Raw genomic sequence first — 15,633 nt, forward strand, 5'->3', positions numbered from 1 at the left:
GTCCTAGGTTGCCTTGAACTAATGTTCACTCTGCTTCAGTCTCCCTGGTGTCAGGACTGCAGGCAGGTACTCTGTCTGACTTGAATAAAACCTTTGGGGTGCTTTTCACAATAACTACTCACCTTTTGCTCTCCAAAAAAAAAAAAATTACTGATCAAGAAGAAAATTTTCTAGGACTAAATAACACCAAGTACAGACATAAGAAGGTAAACTGTATACAAATACAAAACAATAACAACCAACCAGCTCACAGCAGGGAACATCTCTGGGCAGAACACTGTGTTAAGATCATCCACAATAACCAAGAGACAGGGCCAACCTACCTGTCCACCAGTGAATGAATCAACCCATCAACGAACAAATCTACACAATGTATGAATTACTATTTATTTTAAAAAGGAAATGCTATAATTTGTACCCACACAGAGGAGCCTGCAGAATGTTATGCTAAATAAAACAATCCAGGTCCCAAAAGGCAAATACCACATAATCCCACTTCTATATGGAAATAACAAAAGTTAAATCCATTACAGCAGACAGTAGGAGGGGGTCCCAAAGGCTGTGGGGGTTGGAGGGAGGGTGAGGAGTCAAGGAGACATTGATCATAGGACGAAAACCTCAGTAGAGCAAGAGGAATACTTTAATAGATCTATTACATATCATAGTGACTACAGTTAACTACAGTGTTTCATATAAAATGGCCGAGACTATTTTAAGTATTCTCATTCCCCAAAATAAATACATGCAGTCATGCGTGCCAACTCTATGGTGATTCATCACAGTTGTCAACTAGATGTGACCTAGAATCACTTGGGAGATAGGCCTCCAAGTATGGCTATAAGGTTTTCTTGATTGTTGTTTAACTGATATTGGAAGAATCATCTTACCTTATAGGTGGGAGGGTTCCCTGGGTCAGAGATCTTGGACGATGCAAGGTGGAGAAGGGAACTCAGCATTAGCAAGCGTGTGTGCGCCGCTCTCCTCTTTGGCTGTGGATGTAATGTGACCAGCTGCTTCATCTGCCTCTGTCTCAACTATTCCAATATGACTGGTCCTCAAACTATGAGATGTAATAAGCCCTTTCTTATAGATGTCATGGTTTTGAGCATTGTCTAAAGGTTATCCTTGTGTTGTTCAAATGCTGGTTTCTCTTGCCCTCATATCTTGTTTCAATCTGGACACAGCATGGTAATGTTTACACCAAGAATCTCCTATCTGAAGTCTGCGTAAACAATTCTTACCATTTACTGCCTGCCTTGTCAATAAATAATGATCACCCAATGGCTGGGCAGAAGAGGGAATAGGGTAGAACTTCCATTATCCAGGGGAAGGAGAAGAGAGACAGAGAGAGATACAAGTCAGCCAGAACCATGGAAGAATTGGAGCCATGAGGACAGAGTCCAAAAGAGATCATGGAAACACACGTGAAGCCCAAAGAGCAGGACAATTAATAAAAGCAAGTATATTGAGATCATGGCTAGAGGTGGCCAGACTAGCATAGAGGATTAATACATCAAACTGCCCAGGTATTGAGGTGCAACTTGAAGTAAATCTTGGTTTCTCTGGGTGGTTACTAAGAACTAACTAGGGTTTAAAAAAAAAAAGAACAGCCACCAGATAAATTCATTACATATACTTCTATTACATAACATATGCATACATCCAAACCCCATACTATACATAACAAATAGGTAATTTTACTTGTCAGTTACAAACATATTTTTAAGCCATCATGATGGACACTATAAAACAGCCTAACACAGAATGTGAATAAGAAGTATTAAGTGCATACGGATGATGGAAGGACCATCTTGCAAGATAAACTCGGAAAACAGAAACTCTGGATTACCCCTCCATTCATTTCTTCAGTCTGGATTTCTTACCTGACAAACAAGGAAAATGATATCTATTGCATAGGATCATGGGAGAAATGTATGAGATTCAAGTATCTAGAAGCTGGCTGGTAGGGGTTTTATATAGCACACAGACCACACTTAAGAGAGAAACCAGAAAGTCTGATTTATGTACGAGCAAACTTGAAGAACAGATGATAACTGAATTCTAAATAAATAGGGGAAAAATCATCATCCAATGTCCTTCTTGAAAAGAAAGGAGGGGAAACCCAGAAAATGTCTGTCACTGAGACTGCTGTCAAGTTTGTCCTGAATAGGATACTGTCCCCATGTTGGAGCTCCAGAGTCAGGAGAGAGTTGTGCCAGGGACCTGGGATCAAGAGAAAGCTGCCTACTGACTCTCTCTGAGACTGCATATTGCTTCTTGTTATTTCAGGAATTAAAATGCTTCAAATAGTAATGATAACAATAACATTAAGAAGAAGACAGATATTTCCCCAAGAACCTCACTTCCACATTCCTAAAGAGAAGCTTGTAGGACTCGGTAGTGGAAGGAAACACAGAGTCCCCGAGTCCACCAATGTTTCTCTCCTGTTTTCCACATCCCTGTTCTCCTTACAAATCTTTCTCTTCCATACTCAAATCCTACTTTTAAACTAAAACCTTCCTCGTGTTTATCATGGCCCTCTAGCCTGTAACCTCAGAAGTAAACATTTTGCTGTGGTGGGGATGCTGGATACCCAGGTGAGGGTCTTGGGATCCTCTCTTCCTCCTCCATGATATGCTATTTCAATTACATAGAAGACACACCATGTCTTTCCCACTTGGGCTCGCATCTGGGGTCCTGCAAACTGGGCTAAGAGAAATTAATAAGAGAAAAGCATATACATTTTATTTGACATTTTTATATGATACAGAGGCCTCCCTAGAAAAGAGGTAGAACAGATAGGCCCAAGAGCTTATATATATGCTTCTGACTGAGAGTGATAAATTACAGAGGCGGAAGGAAAGGGCAAGGCTCTTGAGATTCCCAAGGGCTGAAGCCTGTGGGAAGATAAATACATGGGAAAACCCGCAAGAGGTCAAGGCTAACTCAGCAAAGTTTGTGTGTGCCAGGCTGTCTTGGTGCCAATTTTCTGTCATCTTTATGCTGTGTAACTTTCCCCCAGGGAAGGGATTCAAAATGAACCTTATTTCTCTGCGTTTCTGCTTTTACTCAGATAAGGATGGTTTTTCTACATCTGTTGAATCTCATTTTTTTTCTGCTCAAAATAATTCTCATGCCAAAGTGGCATAGTTGGGGGCAGCATGCCCTGATCCCTTCCATTATAATGACATATAAACAAGAGAGAGCATTAAAACCCTTCAGATCTAAGTGCCTGGCCCAGGCTCACTCTGTCATATCCCAGATCCCCTTCAAAGAGGATTCTTGCAAAGATAATATTTTTGCTTTTGTTATTTTAAGGTCTCTGGGAAGATATTGCAGAGGCGGCTTCTAAATGTCACCTTTACGAATAAAATCTGAACCAGAGAATAAGCAAGCAGTCCTTGACCTAACTGTGTAAGGGTCTGAGCCTGCCTGGCTTATACGACCACGGGCATATGGTAAATCTTTCTGAAGTTTAACACAGAAGTATGGTATACTCATCAATTTTCTTTGCCGTCTTTACTGTCAATTTTTTTCCCTCTCATGATCTTTAATGAAATTATAACTCTAAATATTTCTTCCAGGGAATTTCTGGCAACTAAAGAAAAATCATTGTAAATTTCGTAAATAAGCTTTGGAAATTATCGCCCATGCCTGAGTTCTCCTAGACCAACCAGAAACCACCCTTGTCTTAGTCTGTTGATACAAATGGCCTGGTACTAAAATCCCTTGGGAAAAGCAATATCTTCCCTCTTCCTAAATCCCAAAGACAGACAGAGGCATGATTCCATTTGCAGGAACCAATGAACTAATTTGGCTTCCTTACAGAGCCCTGGGAAGGGATTGGTTGGTTGGAGGGCCGTGGGTGCTCCTCCATCCAACAGGCTGCATGTATTTGGACAGCCTTTACCCAGCAGCAAGGAGTTCCTCACTGTAGCATAGAGGGAGTCCTCCTCCCCTAACAGGTGGTAGGGATGCTGGATACCCAGGAGGGGCTTGGGATCCTCTCTACTCCTCCGTGACATGGCATAAATAGTCAACAAGCCGAGAAGATCCTTTTGCAAGAGTGAACAGCTAAACTCCCCAAGATGGGGTTGCTTGGCTCAGAGAACAGTTACACTATATAGGGCCACTTATAAATCCTCAGTAATTTCTGGTCCAAGATCAATGTTACCATTTCAAAACAAAGCAATATATCTTTGGGTTTTTTTTTTTTTTTTAATGCTTATTACGATTTTCATCCCAAGGTTGTGGCAAGCTGATATCAGCGATTGTGTCTTCCCACATTCCGGTACCACCGGCTTTTCTCGGGCTATTTTAATACCCCGAGTTAAACGGGAGCCACGCGTTTCTATGGCAACAGAGATCATTGTAGCTGCTTATCCCAGTGTGTTCCCGGTAAATCACATTTTTAGGGATAATTTTTTTTAACAAAGCATTGTTTAAATTCCTTCAGAGTTATAGCAATTACGTTTTCAATGATAAACATCAGCGTAGAGAGAGGAACAGCACATTTCAAAACTCCAGCAGAGGCCGGTGATGTTGCGAGCAGACATTGGCTGCCCTGCGCAGTTGTACTGCACATCAGTGCTACTGGCACTGGACTGCGAAAACGGAGACATCTTTATACTGGGCTCCTAGACAGCGAACTATTCCCACTGTCCTCGCCTTTTATTGAAACGTATTTTACGCACTACATTTCAGCATATGTTACCATGAAAATCCCCCTCTTCTGTACAACTGCCGCGGAAATTCTGTACTAATAGACTCTGACCCAGTTAAAACTTGGAAGTATTTAGCTTGTCACACTCGGTTGCAGTGTGCTTCGTAAATGGTTGTAAGTGCGCGAGAAGCGTTCAGATGGATGGCCCATGATATGCTCGGGTCCAGACGGAACCGAAAGCAACTGTGTGAAAGCACAGAGTGTAGAGGGACTTTAATCCAGCAACAGGGCTGCTCTGGCAAGGGATCGTCTTTAGATGTATTGGTGGAGTCACACGACTTGGGTACGGCTCTCATCGTATGAGGAAATAAAAGTGACGTTCACAACACCGTGGTTAATCCAACTCAGTTCATGGTGAAAAGCTGAGCAGAGTCCTTCTTCCCTCTTGCCCAATTGCTGTCTTCGAGAAGGACGTTCCTAACATGGTAGCTAGCTCCCTGTCAGACAAAGCGTGCTCAAGGCAGAAGCCTCTTGTCATAACCTCGCTCAGCCACTTCCACTATATCTAGTCATTATGACTAGGCCATACTCACTGGGTTCCAGGAAAATAGGGATATTAAAGAATTGTAGACGATTTTTTTTAGTCAACCCGCCATACTACATAAATATTAACTATTGTTTTTCTTTTGAAAATTTTTTAAGAATTGTCTGTAGCTAAGTAGATCCTTAAGACATTAATGTGGTTTTTAGTTGTGTTTTGTGTCCCCTCTTTTCTCTTTCAGTAAACAATTGCTCACCTCCATTGTTTCCTATACAAACTTGTGTTGATGAGGGGGAAATATAATTGGCCTGTATGTCTCTTCCTGGTTTGGGCTTTGTAAACCCTTATTCTGAGGAAACAGTGTTTTCACAGACACTAAATAAAAGAAAATTACTTGTAAGTACAAATGATGTATTTACCAGAAAAAAAAAAAAAAACCCAACAGGATGGGGGATGGGCAAAGAAGGTGTGCCAACTTGAGATGCCAGTCATGAGATGCCAAAGGGTTGTGGTTATGTGCCTTACCTGTAAGCTAGGGTATTGTCTGCCTCAACAGTGAGCTCCACTGGCCTGGAGGTGGAAGAGAAAGCCAAGAAAAGCTTCAGCCATGAGAGGGACAAGAAGACAAAAGAATGTCGTCCATGAATGATGGTGAATGACAGCTTTAACTCAACACCATGATCGCCTTAATCCCATGTAGAACTGTCACAACCTGGGCACAGGCACTGTGAACTAGAGACCCAGAAGTAGAAGTTGCAGAAGAATGTCTATGTAAAAATGGAAATTCCTTCGCTCTTGAGTTCCAACTGAGTCCTAAAACGTACACTCTTGCTGTTCTGGGCCTTAGTTCTGTCTGGGGCCAAGTATGTCACACCCGACGGCTGACTGGCCACAACTGCTGACAGAGAAACCGTCAACCTAACCATTTTCTAGAAATCAGATAGTCACAGACACCAGTGAGAGGTGGGATCAGAATTCAAGCCTGACCAAGACTGCAGCAACTGGTCCTTTATCCAGAAGCAGAGAGAATACAATGGCTAAGTGAAGCTCATAAGAATGTCCAGAGACCAACAGCAATGTTACCAACAGTGCAACTTTGTGTCCGTGTGGACTCTGGATGAAATACCAGTCGTAGCACTTGGAGCATTTACTATTTCTGTACGTCTGCTCCGCAGTTCCTTATATGGAGAAATTGGACCACACTTAGCTCTTTCCTCACAACACCCAGCATGACTGGCACTGGGTACTCAGTATAGATTTGCTGCTCTTATTTTCAACTTTATCACTTTATAATTCCTCCACTGTCTAATCCAGCTTCCCTAGTTTTATTTCTGATGCCGTGACAAACACTCTTAACCAAAAACAACCCGAGGCTGATGGTATTTGGTTTATAATTCCATGTCACAGCCATCATATCAGGGAACTCAAGGCAGGAACTCAAAGAGCTGGTCACATCTGAGTCCTGGTCTAGAGCAGAGAGAAACCGACGAATGCACCCATGCTGCCTGTTTGCTTCTGTTCATCCAGATCTTTTTATTCCAATGCAGTCCAATGCCCAGCCTAGGGAATAGTGTTTCCCACACTGGACTGTATTAATTAATAATCAAGACAATCTTTCACAGACTTGCCCACAGGCCAACCTGATGTAGGCAGTCCCTAATTTAGGCTCTCTTCTCAGGTGATTCTAGGTCATGTTAAGTTGGGAATGATAGCTATCCATCACACAGGCTTTTAAAGAGAGGGAAAAGAGACTCCATATGGTACCATGTACTCATGCACAAAGTTTTAAACTGAGAGACTGATGGTTGATATGAATATAAACAATAAAATCTATTGTTCGGTAGCAATTTGTGAACTGGATATTACTAGCGTCTTCTTGAACTCTGATATTAATTCTTTACAGTGCATTCTCTTTATCTAGCATGTAAATTGGACCTTTATGTACAATAAAAGAAATCATGGAGAGAGAGAATGGAGATGAGATAGGGAGCAAGCCTAATAAATGCTTTACAAAATGACTTTTTATCATATCAACATATTACACATTTCAGTAAAATAGCAACTAACCTCAATTCAACGTTACTTGGAGCTGTCATTGTTGCTTTATTTTATTTTAAAGAGGAAATGTTCTCAAATGAATACACCACATACATGCATTCACGTGCACACACACACACATACACACAAGCATGCACAAACATACATGCGCATGTGTGCAGGAGGTGGAAACATTGACTCTGCAAAAGTGTTTTGTTTTCAGATTTTCATCTAATAAAAAAGTAAATGTTATGAGGGTCAAAAACGTTCAGTGCCTGGAAAAAACAAAACAAAGTGACTGAACCAAAGGAATCCAATTAGAGATTGATGTCTTAACTTTTTCTTGCCTTAGTTAAACTGATACAACAGATACATTTTGTGTCCTGGTTGACACTGTACTATATATTTTCTCTCTTCACTAAGAACTCTTGAGATACATGCTACTAAATCTCATTGACTTATATGCTCATCCAATCACACAATAAAATGGGTTTGAGCACCCTGATTCACAGGGCATGCAGACACATTTTCATAAGAAGCCATTTGCACCCAGATTGTTTAACTCAAGTGTATACTGAACCCCTAATGAAAGACATTAAGAAAAGACTCTATAAGGTCATGCCTCTTATCTCAAGAAATTGAAACTTGAAAACACTTAGCAGTTGAACAACAATGTGAAGTGATATATAGTCAGAGATGCACTCACACCAAACACTGGGAAACCAAAGCTAAAGAGACTCTATGAGGCTTGAGCAAAGGTGAATATGATTATTGGCACAATCATAAGCCAGCTCCGCAGGGTGCCCCATCTGTTCTGCAACTCTATTCTCTTGATCCTTGAAGGAGCACACAAGCAATGCAGAAAAGACTCAACAGAGTCACTGAGACTATTACAGCATGGCGGGTTGTGGTAGCAAGTTGCCATCTAAGTCCTTCTAACCTATATTCTTCCTATGTATTAAGTGGAAGGGTCACTTAAAGACAGGTCAATACCCAAGTGAACCTAGACTATAAGCAAACAGTAACACTATGCATCCGCAATAAAAAAAAATACACAAACGGAAAGAAATTCCATTTCAATACACTGACTATTCTCTAGGATAATGAGAATCATTATTGATTAACTTCTAATGTAAACCTAAGGTCAACTTTTGTTCATTCTTAAAAGTATAGAAAAGGTATTTGTAATGCCTTTTAAATAGCTTCGAAGAAATCGTTTTATAGGACTTGGAGACAGCTCCTTCAGTAAACCGCTTACACTTGCCTTGCAGATGGTAGGCGTTGAGTTTGATCTTCAAGCCCTTGAGTTTGATCCTCAGACAAGGTGGTGCACATGCACGCACACACACACACACACACACACACACATGCACACACTCACACACTCACACACTCACACATACACTCACACACTCACACATACACTCACACACTCACACACAAATACACACACTCACACACACACTCACACACAAATACACGCACTCTCACACACACTCACATACACTCACACAAATACACACACTCACACACTCACACACACACTCACACACATACACACTCACACATACACTCTCACACACACTCACACACATGCACACACACTCACACACACTCACACACATGCACACACACTCACACACACTCACACGCACTCACACACACATATACTCACACACTCACACATACTATACACAAATACACACACACTCACATATACACTCACACACTCACACACAAATACACACACTCACACATACTCATACACAAATACACACACACTCACATATACACTCACACACTCACACACAAATACACACACTCACACACACTCACACATATACTCTCACCACACACACACACACACACACTCACACATATACTCTCACCACACACACACTCACACACACGTGCACACACACTCACACACTCACACACATACACATACACACTCATACACAAATACACACACTCACACACTCATACACACATACTCACACACTCACACATACACTCACACACAAATACACATTCACACACATGTGCACACACACACACACGCATCATCATCACAGTACTGGGGAGGTGCAGATGGAAAGATAAGGAGGCTCACCAACCCAACAGTCTATCATCACTGGTGAGCTCCAAGCCAAAGTAAGACCCTGCATCAAAGGAGGCAGATGGCATTCCCAAGAATGATACCTGTTGGGGTTGGGGATTTAGCTCAGTGGTAGAGCGCTTGCCTAGGAAGCGCAAGGCCCTGGGTTCGGTCCCCAGCTCCGAAAAAAAGAACCAAAAAAAAAAAAAAAAATGATACCTGTTGTCTAGCTTCCACATGCACACCACATACTCATGTGCAAGCTGGAAAACACACACACACACACACACACACACACACACACACAACTGCTACCACCAAACTTTTAGAATGTCTGTTTTAAAAATTCTTTTGAGGGGGGCTGGAGAGATGGCTCAGCGGTTAAGAGCACCCGACTGCTCTTCCAGAGGTCATGAGTTCAATTCCCAGCAACCACATGGTGGCTCACAACCATCTGTAAAGAGATCTGATGCCCTCTTCTGGTGTATCTGAAGACAGCTACAGTGTACTTATATATAATAAATGAATAAATCTTAAAAAAAAATTCTTTTGAGAACTCAAAAATCAATGTAAAAACTTAAAGATTAATTTTTTAGAATCAGAACTGAAAGCTTCCTTGAATAAACATTACACTTAATTGTTAACTAGTATAGCTACTGTCATGGTCATTACTATTAAATTGAAACTACAGCGTAATCAATGAAACTGCCAACAGAGGCAGGACATGGACTGAATATGCTGTCCTTTAGTCTCCCGATGCTCCACTCAGCACCGAGAGAAGCAGTGGGTCCAAGATGCATTAACAAGTAGCAGCAGTGTCTGTTGCCCTGCAAAATATGGTTAAAAAAAATCCTTCCATGTTAAACACCCATTACAAGCTCTAATTGCGTGAAGTGAAAGTATTTTATGTCGTGACCCTTTAGCATCAATTCATGGCTTTAGCAAATGAAAAATCATGCATTGCATGATGCCTTGAAATGCAGCACGGATGCATTAGTAATGACCCCTGTTCCGAGTCACTGAGCCATTGTGACGGGTCTCCTTATACAGTCTCCTCATCCGGGATACAGCCAAGGAAAACGAGACCACTCAGGAGCTCAGTAACCAGTGAGAAATAAATTGGATTTCACTTACAGGCTTTATCGCTTTTGAGGCTGTAAATGTTCAGTCTTGTTTTCTTCGAAGGACCACTGGAAACAGCGTCTAAATCAACAGGGTAGAGACTTGGTGCTTTTCACTTTGAAACGAGCAAGACTTCCATACAGACTGATGGAGCCTCTTCTCAAGGATGGGATCCTAATCCTACAGCAGAGGAGAGGCAGCCTGTGTCAACAGACCTGCCCTTTCACCCACCCCTCAAACACTACAATGCCTCTAAAGAATTGATGTAAGGTAGAAGAGGACAGACTGAGCCCACTCTCTCCCTAGGGGTGGGGGATCGTACACAGCTATTAGTTTAGAAAGAAATGAAAAGGTCAGTATTTATATACCTTGCTTTTCCTTATATTCCACTCATCTCCAGACTCAGATTCACCCACCTGAGCATGCAGTGTCCAAAGGTGTGTGTACAGCAACTCGGCCCCTTGCCCCCAGTCTTGAGTGTCTTGTTAAAAGAATCGATTTAAAAACCTGCCTAAGTATTCTAGCCTTGGCATTCAAAGTAAGAGTCGACTTTTAAGATATATAGCATATGGACCAAACACCTTCAGAATTGTTTGGTATCCTAGACATGATGCCGATACTAAACGGCCTGTGTAAAAGATGGACCCAAAGGCTGAGAAGCCACCAACTTTAGAGGAAAATTAGAATTAGGGGTTGGAAAAAAAAAAAAAAAGATGGTCAGAGAAACAAAGTTCCAAGGCAACAAAACCACAGTAGAACAAAAATGAGCTTCTCAGTCAGTAAAAACTAAAGGCTGTCAGCGACAGAGTGACTGTGGGAGGAGCCATGCTTTAGAGCACCTGGATTGTGAGGTAAAGTGGATTTTAAAACCGTTTAACACAGTGGTGGTGGGGCAGCCCATTTCAACACTGTACACCCTGGCCTGGGGTGGTGTCATGCAGCGTTAATACCAACACTCAGGAGGCAAAGGCAGGCAAATCTCTATGAGTTCCAGGCCAGCCAGGGCCACGTGGCAAGACTGTGTCTCAGAAATAGATAAATAGGGGGAGGAGTTGGAGGAAGGAAATGGAACAGAAGAAAATTAAGTAATTATAGTTTGAGAAAACAAAGAAGTAGAATAAAATTAGAGGCTAAGAAATGAAGACACTGAGATTACATCTAACCCTGATCAGAATGCTGATTCTAGGACGAGGACCAAAGGAGTCTCTCACGACTCCAATGGGCATGGAAACTAGGCCAACTGTTATGAAGATATAAACACATCTCCTTCCAGATCACTTCAGGGTATGCTCCTGAAGTGACCCAAGTCACGGGGACACTTGCACACTTGTACCTCAATATTCCTTGAGGCACTATTCACAATTGCTAAGCCAGGTACCCAACCACCGAGGAACAGGTAAGGAAAGAATGGTATGTGAGCTCAGTGGACACATCAGCCATGGAGAAGAGTGGGGCGATGTCACTGGTAATAACACGGATGAAGTGAGACACAATCACATTAAGCAAATTAATCCAGTCCTGGAAAGACAAATGTCAGGTTTTCCTTCATTTGTAACTTCTAGGTTTTATACCATCATTTCAAAATCATATGTGTAAGGGCTGGAGAATTGTGCTCTCATTTCCATACACAAGCCATGGCGCACGTGCGCGTGCGCGCGCGCGCACACACACACACACACACACACACACACTCGTGCACACACGCCAGGTAAATAAAGTGCAATTTTAAGAAATAGCTCATCACAGGCAATAGAGGCATGAAGAACTTGTGTGAAATTGATGGCTCTTTAAAGTGAGGATTAAACAAGTTTATCAACATCAATTGAACTGAGCTAACCAATGAAAGCACTACATTCTGGGTAAAAATGGTGATCATTAGTGATCATTAAGGTAGGTTAGTTATGATCTATGGTTTCTACAAAAGCTCAGTCATCTTTCCCTTTTAATGCTCCAGTGTTCATTTTGGATAGGTGTCTGTACCAAGGCAAGCCAGATCTCTCTCTCTCTCTCTCTCTCTCTCTATCTCTCTCTCTCTCTCTCTCTCTCTCTCTCTCTCTCTCATTGACCAGAATATTATCACTGTAAGACACCATTCTTTCAATTTTGCCTTAAGCTTCATAAACCAATAAGTAAAACATCGCAACCAAAAAGGACAATCTAAATTGTCTTCATATTTTCAGGAAGATGATGAACTGTCAGTCTCACTTTGACTCTGAAATCTACCACAGCCGGATGCCACTGGCATAAGCAATATCTGTCTCGAAGCAGCCTACGGAAGCCATCAGCTAAAGGATGCTGAGAGGGCCCACCTGGTCATGAGAAGACACTGGGCAGTACTTGTCCCACATACCTAGTCTCATTGCATACACATTTCCTAACAAACACCTTGGGAGCTAAAAGCAGATAAGCAGTACCTATATATAAGTATTGGGATCCAAGGGATGCTTAATAGACTGGTGCTGGAAACAAAGAGGACACACATAGGAACTCAAGAGTGGTTGAACCAGCATCCTGCATACAACCTGAGAATATGTAAGCACAGGAGAGAGAGGTGTGCACCGAGCTCCACCTTTAGCTGAGGACCTACCAGTAACTGACAGAGAGGCAGAGTCTGTTCCCTCTAAGGGTGAACCAGGTAAAGAACACCCAGACGGGTGGTCACACACCCAAGAGTAAGTACATAGGCAATACTAACTGGATTCCGTGGTTTGTTTTGTTTTCTTTTCTGAATGAGGACACCAAGTTGAGTGGAAATGAACATGAGGTGCATCTGGAAAAAGCTTGAGGGAAGAATGGGTATGACCAAAATACAATGTATAAAATCCTGAAAGGATTCATTTTAAAAAATCATCTTTAAAAACATTCAAAGAATAAATAACAACAAAAACAAAAAACTACCACCGAGGAAGCCTGTACAAACAAGACGAAATGGAGGAGCCAGGAATTGGCAACTCACACATACAATCCAAATGACCAAGAGGCTGGGGCAGGGAAGTTTCCCAATGGCAAGGCTAGCCTGGGCTACAGAATGACTCTCAGGCCAGCTTACTAGTCTACGAAGTGAGACCCTATACCAAACATTTGCTTACCAATAGGGAAGAAAGAAGTTGGGGAGGAAGAAGCCCAACTACTTTCAAAGACCCTCATTTAGTTTGATTTTCCAAGAGAAAAACAGGAGGATATGTATTGTCAGGACTCTCCATGAGCCGGGACAAATCTTCATAGAGCTAAGACGCTTGTCTTCTGCTCCTGGCTTTCCCCTACTCAGAAAGGACATTCTATAAGTCCAGCCTACATGATGGGGTTCAGTTAAAGTCTTCTGTGGCACACTGGTTTAAAATGTCACTCAATAGGATGAATTCTGGCTCACTGGTGGCAGCGTGGCACAGCACAAAATCAACTACAAAGCAGCTAAACTAGAAGTGTCTCTCTCCTGCTCAATCTCCTCTCCTTCCCTACACTTCAGCAGCGGCTCCCAGAGAGGAAGTAAAACCATTCTCGATAGCGCTCCTGCAAACATGGTGAACGTTCCTAAGACCTGCCGGACATTCTGCAAGAAATGTGGGAAGCACCAACCCCACAAGGTGACACAGACAAGAAGGGCAAGGATTCTTTGTATGCCCAGGGATAGCGGCGTTATGACAGGAAACAGAGTGGCTACGGCGGGCAGACTAAGCCATTTTCTGCAAAAAGGCTAAAAGTACGAAGAAGATTGTGCTGAGACTGGAGTGCGTTGAGCCCAACTGCAGATCTAAGAGGATGCTGGCCATTGAGAAATGCAAGCATTTTGAACTAGGAGGTGACAAGAAGAGAAAGTGCCAAGTGATCCAGTTCTAAGCTGATTTTGTTATGAAGACAATAAAATCTTGACCTTTCACCCCCTAAAAAGAAAAAAAATTCTCGCTACCAAATGACTTGGAAACATCTTCTATTTCTTTAAAATTCATCTTCAGTGGCCTGAACCCTTGACCTTTCCTAATTCTGTAAAGTAAAGCCACAGCTTGGCCACGATGTTCCACACACTGTCCCAAGCTCCCACAGTACCTCGACACAGTGGGATAGCACTGACTTCCGAATGAGTACATCTCTACACAGTGAAGGGTTACAATGTGCAGATGCCAACATTAACAGAGGTGCTTGCTCCATGAGACTCTGGAATCTTTATCGTCTTTACTCTCCTCGTCCCACTGAATTACTTTGGTGATCAGAGAACGGTGTTTACAGTCACTAACACGGTTTCATACGGAATAGGATGGCAAAACTGTGTAGCAATGTGCAGCAAAAAAACCGTAAACCCCAGTAAGCACACACGAATGATGACTACCATGAAGTGGTAAGTTATGGGGAGTGTCTCCCCTTCGTGTCCTTAAGACTTCCTATAGCGATAACCAAACGTTATTTTTTTAATAGAAAATAACGTTCTTACAGAACCCAAGGGCACAGAGTAACTTTGAGGAGCATAGCCTCACCCATGGCATAAAATATTTACTGTGTTTTACTGCTCTTTCATGGTTAAAATTTAATAGACCGTAAGACTCTACAGAACAAGCCACCTGGTACTCAAGTAGCTATAATAAACACCCAGACGCAGTGAGGTAACATACCAGGGCTGCTTGATCAGGCTGTATGAGCCAGGAGAGAGTAAGGCCTGCCTTAATTACCAGTCATTTGCATTTCTGATAGGTATTATGATGAATTTTAAACCTTGTTAATTTACTTTGGCAGCTTGACAATGGGCTCATTTCCAATCCTTTGAGGGAATTGCAAATTTCCCCTGCTTCGATCTGGGGTGAGGCAGCGGTATTCATCCAAGTCTGTGCCGGAATGCCGGGACTGGACATCAGTCAGGACACAACTGAATGCACAAGAGAGAGGCCTAACTTAGGAGTTTTAATGTTTCAGAGCAATAAAGCAATCCAAAAAAAAAAAAAAATCAGCTCTAAACATAAATTTTTAAACATGGTCCCAAATCAATATTTATAACCTTTTGGCTATAAATAGTAATAATAGAAAGAAATGTGATATAATTGTACAATAAATACTAAGCTGTAATGGATCCTTCCAAAACTCCCCCAAATTCCTTACCAAATATGAGTACTTTCACCATTCCTTTAACGCTAAGCCTCTTCAAACTTGTTTTTGTTTGCTTGGTTAGTTCTTTAGAATCAAGTA

The 15,633-nt window shown here is 42.0% G+C and overlaps 1 pseudogene; it reads left to right on the forward strand.

Annotated features, from left to right (window-relative positions):
- The first annotated feature begins 13,979 nt into the window (after positions 1-13,979).
- Positions 13,980-14,358, forward strand: Rpl36a-ps9 (ribosomal protein L36A, pseudogene 9; annotated as a pseudogene).
- Positions 14,359-15,633: the final 1,275 nt, after the last annotated feature.

The sequence above is a fragment of the Rattus norvegicus genome, chromosome 1, assembly GCF_036323735.1.
Source record: "Rattus norvegicus strain BN/NHsdMcwi chromosome 1, GRCr8, whole genome shotgun sequence".
Taxonomy (NCBI): domain Eukaryota; kingdom Metazoa; phylum Chordata; class Mammalia; order Rodentia; family Muridae; genus Rattus; species Rattus norvegicus.